At 41.6% G+C, this 9,643-nt stretch overlaps 1 long non-coding RNA gene across 1 annotated transcript; it reads left to right on the plus strand.

Moving 5' to 3' along the window:
* The first annotated feature begins 7,925 nt into the window (after positions 1 to 7,925).
* Positions 7,926 to 9,217, plus strand: LOC307040957. The gene is made up of 2 exons (XR_013808638.1): positions 7,926 to 8,065; positions 8,513 to 9,217. It is a non-coding gene; the product is annotated as an uncharacterized lncRNA (long non-coding RNA).
* Positions 9,218 to 9,643: the final 426 nt, after the last annotated feature.

A 9,643-nucleotide genomic window follows, 5' to 3' on the forward strand; every position in this document is an offset into this window, starting at 1 on the left:
CAGTAGGCCTACTCCAGCAGCAGCATTTGTACCCCTTGGAAAATCTATACAGACTGGCCTGGATAGCTGGTCTTTCAGCACACTGACACACCCTGTCAGTCTTGTTGGCCTCTTATGAAGCTGCTATTTAAAATATGATTATTTATCTGCTCCTAGTTCATTCCTCGCAGATTCTTCCATCAGTCCCAGTCATTGCATGTCAGTCAATAGAGCTTCGAAAAATGTGTCCAATTCATCCAAATGTTTTTTTGTGAGTGAAGGCCAGAGCTAAATTATAGATTGTTTGATTGTGTAATTACAAGGTGAGAGAAAATAAATCCACATCCTCCTATTAAACTTATTGTATTTACTTGTCCATACTTATACTTACTTGTAAAGTTGTACATTAGAACATTTGCATGTTGAACTACATGCTGATATCTTCTCCAGCCTCAAGGATATACAATAAAATAAATGGATAAATGGAGTGCTTTTGACGAGACCATTTCGTAAGTTAAAAAGCAAAAACGCCTCCCAGACGCTCTTCCGTTTACTTTACTTCCGAAAAACAAATGATCAGTAGTCGATATATACACGGATTGTGCTGGTATATATGTATATATATATATATATATATATATATATATATATATATAACTTAACTGTGCTTTTTTACCCCAAAAGTTGTAAATGAAACAAGTGAAGTACATGCAATAAAGCCGTGGAGGGCGGGAGTTTATAAACCAAAGAGTAACCGCCCATACGGGACGCTCTAATAAGTAAAGCGAACGCACCCGCAAGGACACCTGGTCTCCTATTGGTTGAGGGATTTTGACAGGGTTGTTGACTATTTGAGGACAGGGTTTGAGGGAAATAAATACATCTGAACGTGAAATCAATAAATTATGCTCTCAAATGTAAAGACCACGCTCTTGAATAAAGATAGGGAATAACCTCCATACACGTCCTCCACACATATATTACTGTAACATAAAAAAGTTCTAACTTTTACATATATATATATATTTCTATTCTCACATGTATAAACATATATCATATTCTCAAATACATACATTGTCACTTACACACATACTTGACACTCGCATGTATTTGGTCAGATCCGTTTTGGTATCCATTACCTACTGACACAGGAAGTCCCGCCTTAAGAAGGAAGTCACTCTCAAACCAGAAAATACACATGCGTGACTTGCTCAGCTTATCCTAACCTGATTTTAAATAGCTATACAATACAATGATGCTATTCAAAGTCATCCTGTTTTCTTTGCAAGTACAGTTTTTCATTTTGGGAGTAAGTAGCAATGAAAATCAAATTAGACATTATTTTAATAATGTCTTGGAATGTATTGAACGAATACAAAGAGAAGGTACAGATTATTTTGTTCATGAGAGGATGTATGGAGAACTTCGTGACCACATTGAAACCTTATCTGGATTTCTGTCAATCTCAAGATTTGCTGAAGATTCAAGAGAGGTATTCAATACATTAGAGTCCTTGCATGGATGTCTTCATTTTTTGCTGACAGCTTATGAAACCAGACAAAGAACCAGGTCTGAGAATAGTTTAGCACTGTTGCCTCCACCTGTCATGAATAGACATCAAGGCAGACCTCGATACAGCATTTCAGGAGAGCAAATATCTCATTTGGTATCCCTTGGAATGAACTTGCAAAGCATTGCAACATGCTTAGGGGTAAGCTGTCGGACTCTCTACAGGCATAGACAGCAGCTTGGCGTTCAGCCAATGACATATGCAACACTATCCAATGACAACTTGAACAGAGTTGTTGGTGAAATTCTTCAGCGCACCACAAATGCAGGTGAACGATATGTGCATGGGAGCTTGAGGTGACGTGGGTTGCGCATTCAAAGGTGGCGTGTTAGACAGAGTCTGCAAGAAGTTGACCCCATTGGACGGTCGTTCAGAAGACGCCATGCAATACGTCGACAAATTTACAGTGTTCCAACCCCCAATCAATTATGGTGAGTAAATTCCCAATAGAACAACTTTGGTTGAATCAAGTAGCACAAACTCAGTTGTCAGTTTCTTACAATCCTTAAGTACTTATATCCTTTATTTGAGTGAAAGTGAATGTAAAAAGTAAACCCTTGATTACAAGTATAAGTCCTGCATTCACAGCTTTGAGTGTACAGCAAAATGGACTAAGCATCAAAAGCACAAGAGGTCATTATTAAGAATTGTTTCTCTTAGTTTTAAATTATTTATGCATATCTAACCTTGGCCTAGTTATAGTTTTCCCACTCATGATTTACTCTGATTTTAATTTCTTTTAGGCACATAGATGGAAACCACAAGCTTGTGAGATGGAGAATGGTGTTCCACGGCTGTGTTGATGGTTTCAGTCGAACCATCATATACCTTGGTTGTCTTGACAACAACAGAGCCTCTAGTGTGTTGTCACTATTCATTGACGGTGTTCAGAACTTTGGACTACCGTCCAGGGTGAGATGTGATCATGGACTGGAAAACACAGGTGTTGCCCGTTTCATGCTTTACAGAAGAGGATTAAACAGACATAGTGTAATTACTGGCAGGTCAGTGCACAACCAAAGAATTGAGAGATTATGGGCAGATGTAAATCGAGTAGTTTCATTTCATTTTGTTAATCTTTTCAACTTTATGGAGGAGCACGGTGTATTAGATTCACTTAATGAGCTCCATATATTTTGTCTTCACTATATTTATTTGCCACGGGTTCAAAGGGCTGCCACTGAGTTTCAGAACCAGTGGAATAACCATGGTCTTTCAACAGAACGGGGGCAAACTCCTCTTCAGCTGTGGCAAAGAGGCATAGTCAACAATGCAGGAACGCATAACCCAAGTATGAATGATATTTATGATATAGACAGTGGCTTCCGTGTGGATGACAACAGACCACTCCCAGAGTTACAGACTAACAATGTTGTTGTTGTTGTTCTATCTATTAACCTTACCATCAGTGACCCAACAATGGATACACTTCAGCAGACTTTTGATCCATTTGAAGATGATGGGAATCATGGTATATATTTGTTTTGCAACCTTGTGTATTTTCTTGAAGAGAGGCATACCTAAAATCATAGAACCAAATGGCGTACCAAAAAGAAACAAAACCCCCCTCGACAGATAGGCCTATTTAAGAGCACATTCACATCAATAGAAAAGGTCCACACAGGATATGTACGGCCTTTAGTAGTGTAAAGCAAAGCAAAACACACCGACAATCTATTTCACAGACACTTAAACATATTGTCAGTTTTAACATACACTGCTTCAAAAGAAAAAGCATTTATTTCAGTGGAGTAATGGGAAAAAAAGTTCAGCTTTTGTCCTCTTCTGTTCTATGGTGTGCTGATTTTGTGTTGCTTCTTGTGCTCCTACTGACTTCTCACATATTCCACCGATGCTGTATCATTGTATTTGACAAAGGACATCAAATGTTAAAATAATTAATACTTCAGTCAATTTATTAAGTTCTCCAGAGCCAAAAACTTTAATAAAATGTGGTTTCAATTCACACGTGTTTCACTACTTTTGGTAACAATTTCTTTGAACATTTAAAGTAAGACATATGGCTGGAAATGTTAAACATGGAGGGTTTGAGCTCACTAATGCACATAAAGGTCTTAACATCCTATACACAGCAAGGATCCATTAATTGGAAGAAAACTGCAACCATGAACCTAAAGAGTAACCTAACAATTGTACATCTTTATAAAACCTTTTTCTTTTTAAAACTTTGATTGCAAAATGACTGGCAACCTATTCCTGGCTAAAAATACAGAGCCAAGTTCCAAAGCCAATTGAAGTTTACTCAATAAAGTTGAATTTGCCTTTATTGAACTTTCTCAAAATCTGAACTGTACTTTAAAAGATGTTCCTAGCAAAACACTGTGGAATGATATCCACAATAAAAACGTGTCAATAACTGTTTGGGATTTTTTGAACTAAAATGTATTTATTTGAGTGTGAACTTGACCTTTAAACAGAATACTGAGATGGAGGCCTGCCCATGAATTAAGCTATGCCGCAACCCTGGGTATTTCCCAGTGCAAAGTCCATATTTTCCTGGAAGTCTATGTAAGAGCTGTGCAGTGGATACTTCAAACAGTTGATGCAGGTGTCTGCAATGGGAAGTTTAGAAGTGGTTCCTGAGTCATAATTTTGGTGAAGAAATTCAATTGAAGGTGGTGGATCAAAGCCAATTGGTGGAACAGTAATGGCTCCAGTGGCAAAGGCAAGAATTGTCCTCAGCTTCTGTGTTCCCTCTTGATCTAGAGAAAAGTCAATACATCGGAAATTAGAAAGAACACAAACAAACAAAAAAAACACTGCACCTAACTAATACAATGTCAAGATGCAGTGCATTGTTAATTACAAGCGAGGAGATATTTCAGTTCATACAAGAAACGCTTTAAACAATTATACATTAACCTTCTGCATCTGTTAGGTAGTCTCTCCAGAAAGGAACAACAACTTCTTCAGCACTCCTTCTATTGCTGCCAAATGAAGCTCAGCGCAAGTTCAGGCAGGAAGACCTATCACTCGTATTGCACGTCATGGCAATACTCGCTCCCTTCACTAATGATAGGGAGCGCCACTCCTCAGCAAGCCTATCACGTCCCTCATTCACAAGCCTAATCATCGCACCTGGTAATCCCTCTATATATGCTCTCCCCTTTCCCATCAGCTGTCTTTCAGGTGTCAACGCGCAAGCAGCAGCAGGGCTTCGTCCCAGCTCCGGGTATTAATCCATCAGCTCCGCAGTCTTGCGGATTAAGCTACAGGGGGCGTTCCCCAGTTGGTTAGCGGTTCTAGCCGGCCACCCCGCAAACCCGGATGCGGAAGAAAAAGACAAGGATACTGAGCTCCACGGAAGTTCCTCCGGCTTAATGGAAATGGGCTACTTCAGGCAAACAATTGACACACGCCTTCAGTCTCTCGAGAGGGCATCACTGGCATCAGGGCCGCTCAAATGCGGCGCTTCCGGCCTTCACGCGGAACGGGCCCTCATCCCTTGCGAAGCTTCACCCACTTCCGGCTTCAACCACAACCCCTCTTGCAGGCAGGCAGGGCTCAAGCTACATCTCATCGAAGCTACTTCTCCTCCCGGCTCAGTAGCAGTACTGGTCTCTAAGTGCGTCTTAGGTGGCAAGCAGGTAGTGATGGCGAGATGAAGCCTTATGAAGCTTTGAAGCTTTCCAGCAATTGGTTCGCAAAGGGTTCATCTCATGAGGCTTCATCATGGGCTTCATTTGAACATAAACCCCTGTTGGTCAAAGCGTGTAAAACAGGCAAATTGGAAATCTCAACAGTTGCGCTCTATCTCATACCGAGTTCCCAATGAGTAAAGCCTTAGAATAACTCTAAACAACGGACATAAAATCCTATTTTCATGTTAACAATATTGTTTTCATTCCAGTTGAACGATTGTGATTGAAAAGCATATAGGAGGCTGGTAAACATTGCAAAGAGGGATTCGTATTCCTTAATATTATTCATAAACTTAACCACGTTGTAGCCTGAGAAGGCTAAACCATATCAGGAATACATTTATTAACTGCATTATCTCATTTAGCTGTAGCTTCTATAAGCAAACCCTGCGGTCGTGGGTCGGCTGCTTTCCAGCGAGCCACAGCCCACACGCTGAATCTACCCAAAAAAAAAAAAACACTGGATATATCTTATCTGCATTTATTCATTTATTTATTCATGTTTTATTCCTACATTTATTTATGCTTGTATCTATTTATACTTATGACATTTTCCGACCTCTATATAAGTGAGGGTCTGAGCTCTTTTAATTCCATCATGTCACCAGCGGACCCGGGTACAGGAGGGGTAATATGGTTTTGTTATACATCCATGGGTATTATGAGCGTTGTGGCTCAACGGTTCAAATGAATCGCTTCCCGAAGCAGTCACGTGGTATCGACAGGCAGCGAGGTTCGCTTGTCATCGATGACGTCACTGGCCCAAAATGATACAAGCCTCGATACATGCTTCACAAAAAGATTGGGGATTACTCGACACACGCTCCGAAGCCTCGGCGCAATACGTAACATCACTACTAGCAGGTTCAGCGCAGCAGGCTCGCCTCCTTTCCCTGCGCCTCACCGCTAAAACAGGTAAGAAAAGAGAAGAAAGAAAAGAGAGGAAGGAAAGAAGGAGAAAAGAAAGAGAAAAGCAAAAGAAGAGAAGAACGAAGAAGAAGAGAGAGAAAGAGAAGAAGAAAAAGGAGAGAGGAAAAAAGAGAGAATATCGTTGCTTTAGTTTAGGGTTAAGGTGAGTTCCAGGCAGTGTCGGGTGTAACGCGTTATAGCATGGAGTTATGCAGTTCGGGTAACTACTACCCGTCACAATGCTCAGTAAGTACCGCAGTTTCAAGCTTCACACAGCCACGGATGCTGCCCATCCGTGGTTTTTGGGGGTTTCTTTCAGGGAGAAAGAGATGTTCATGTAAGTTGATAGAAGACAGTCTAATCACCCAACCAGCACATCAGCATCTACGTCTCACCGTGGCGTAATTAAACTGCTAATTAAGCTAGTCCTATACCAGGGCTCGATAGTAACGGTTGCCATTGGCAACCATTTGGAAATGTCAACCACTTCTTGGACTTTGGTTGCCATCAGTGGCAACCAGTCTTTAACATAAGAAATAAGGACAGCAAACGTGCACCCCAAAATAGATAAATGTTCATATTCGTTTTTAAGAGTGATATTTAATTGTTGTGACCAGTCGGAACCTGATACTTAAATTGCACGTGCATTGGCGTGATTACAGAGCCAGAAGCGATGCACGTTTACTCGCGTGCGCGGTGCGCCGTGTGTTTGTTTTACAACAAAATGGCGAAGCAAAAAATAAGTTGCTTGACTGTGATAAAAGTTCAGCCAACACCTCAACTTCTCCAATGAATGTTCAAAGTGATTCAACTGATGGAGCGTAAGGTAAAACCCGAACGAAAAACAAAGAGGAATGTTTTCCATTCACTTCCGGTAAAAGTTCCTTCAAAATAAGAGTCCCGATCTTATTACTACAAAATAAAAGTGCAAAACGAAACTTTACCATAGAAAATGGTTGCATTAAATTATAATCACTTTATAAAAAGGTAACACATTTTAAATATAGTTAGACATATTAAAGGTAATTTACAGCATCAATAATTAATATCAAATGTTTAACTATGAATGGTTTTCATTTATTTAACATTAGAAATGTATTAGTCTCGCCAATCCAAGACTTCATGCTGAAGGGCCAATGGGTCTATGGTGGGGGTCAGCACAAAGGTCAAGAAAACCCACATTTGAAAGGGAGACAACGGATGATCAAGAAACTGGTGACTTGCTCAATTCATTTGTGAGGGATCTATGAAGACAGGACAACAGCAGCACTACTGGTATTTTGTATACCAGCAATTGAGGGTGGACAAGTTTACGACCACTTAGGTTCAAATAAGTGCGTTAATTACTTATTGTAAAGCATTTGAACATTCTCGTGTCACATGTTCATTATTAAGTGGATGTATAACTGTATAGCATCTTAATTATTTAAATATAAGGTATCAAAAAGGGCAACTGTATTTTACGTTGGCAACCACCGGATGCCTGGTTGCCAGCCTGGCAACCACTTTTAAAAGTTAGCGTTGAGCCCTGCCTATATCATGGGTCATGTCTCAGCATTTACCTAAGCAAATATTATTTCATGCTGCTCACATTGCACTCATATATTTGGTTCATGCTCACATGGCTTATGTTAAGCAGGGTATGATATTCATGCATCATTGTACTCAAGCTAACAACCGCATTACATTGTCTACATCTCCCTTTTCGCCGGGCATCGGCTCGTGCCGGCTATCCAAGATCTCTCCAGTTTACCTCTGGTAAACATGCATATAACTGGTGGTGGTGTCTTAAGAGCATTTCAGGGCTCGTTCAGGATAGGTGCAGCAAACCTGCCGCAATCAAGGTAATTGTTCCTCTTCCCTACAACAACCGCTTCTCATCCTACATTCGTCCGAACGCCAGTGCCGTGCTGGCTATCCAAAGGTCTCTCCAACCTTCAAATTGGTACGTATCCATATAACTGGTGGTGGTTCTTAGCATGTCAGCACGTATATTCGCCTCGGGGCTCTTGTTTATCTCGACATGTCTAACCCTGTACGTCCAGGTTGTAACCTTCGGGTCTGTATTAAATGTGTCCCTGCTAAGTCAGGATGCCCCGTATGTCCGGGAAGCCCTGTATGTCCAGGACGCCCTGTATGTCCAGGATGCCCCGTACGTCCGGGATGCCCCGTATGTCCGGGAAGCCCCGTATGTCCGGGATGCCCCGTATGTCTGGGATGCCCCGTACGTCCGGGATGCCCCGTACGTCCGGGAAGCCCTGTATGTCCAGGACGCCCTGTATGTCCAGGATGCCCTGTACGTCCAGGAAGCCCTGTACGTCCAGGGAAGATGCCTAGGAGGCAGCAGTATGTCTAAATCCCCACATGTATTAACCTCTCATTTCATCCATAGATCTCCACTGCATCCCACAAGGTAAGATTTCATCACGTTCAGTACTTCATACTTTCACTTCTTTTGGGGGTTCATCGGAAACGGTTCTTCCCTTCCCGAATGACATCCTACAAAACCTGGGCCTAATCGCCAAACACCATTTCATTCACTTGATATAAACTGTCATCATTATGTTCATCTATATAATGTGACCCGATAATAAACATGTATTCCATACATCACGTCTCTCCTAAGTGAAATGAAGCTCATCGCAAGTTCAGGCAGGAAGACCTATCACTCGTATTGCACGTCATGGCAATACTCGCTCCCTTCACTAATGATAGGGAGCGCCACTCCTCAGCAAGCCTATCACGTCCCTCATTCACAAGCCTAATCATCGCACCTGGTAATCCCTCTATATATGCTCTCCCCTTTCCCATCAGCTGTCTTTCAGGTGTCAACGCGCAACCCTCCTCCACCCCTTCGCCTCCTGCTTCCAACTCAGGGCCAAGCTCAACCTTCTCCCTTCCAACCGGACCTAACCACTTATCACCACCACCAGTGTCTAGACCCGGGGGGGTTCATCGGAAACGGTTCTTCCCTTCCCGAATGACATCCTACAAAACCTGGGCCTAATCGCCAAACACCATTTCATTCACTTGATATAAACTGTCTTCATTATGTTCATCTATATAATGTGACCCGATAATAAACATGTATTCCATACATCACGTCTCTCCTGAGTGAACTGTAGATAGGCGGATGGTGAAGAGGCTGTCAAGCAGGTCAGCTGTGAGGTTTGTAGGAGACCAGCATAGAAGGGGGCGAAAACTCTCCGGGTGAGCTTGGATTTTGTCCAGCACACCAAGTGTTCTCAGTCCATCCCGAAATCTGAGTAAAAATCACACTTGCTTTTTAAAGTGTTTTGATTGGCGACTTAAGTTTGAACTAAAGAAGCTTTTACATCTTCACATGTAGTCCTTTTTAAACGTCATGGCAAGGAAAAATGACTTGCTTAGATGCTGTTCAAACAGGAGAAAAATACATGTATGTATGTACGCGTGCAGGGAGGGTTTACAGTATTTTTGCTCTAACACACAACCCAAGCCCACAACTACTTTGTACAACAACTTTTAAATGGCTAGAAGCGCT

The sequence above is a fragment of the Notothenia rossii genome, assembly GCF_949606895.1.
Source record: "Notothenia rossii genome assembly, chromosome: 5".
In the NCBI taxonomy this organism is placed as follows: Eukaryota; Metazoa; Chordata; class Actinopteri; order Perciformes; family Nototheniidae; genus Notothenia; species Notothenia rossii.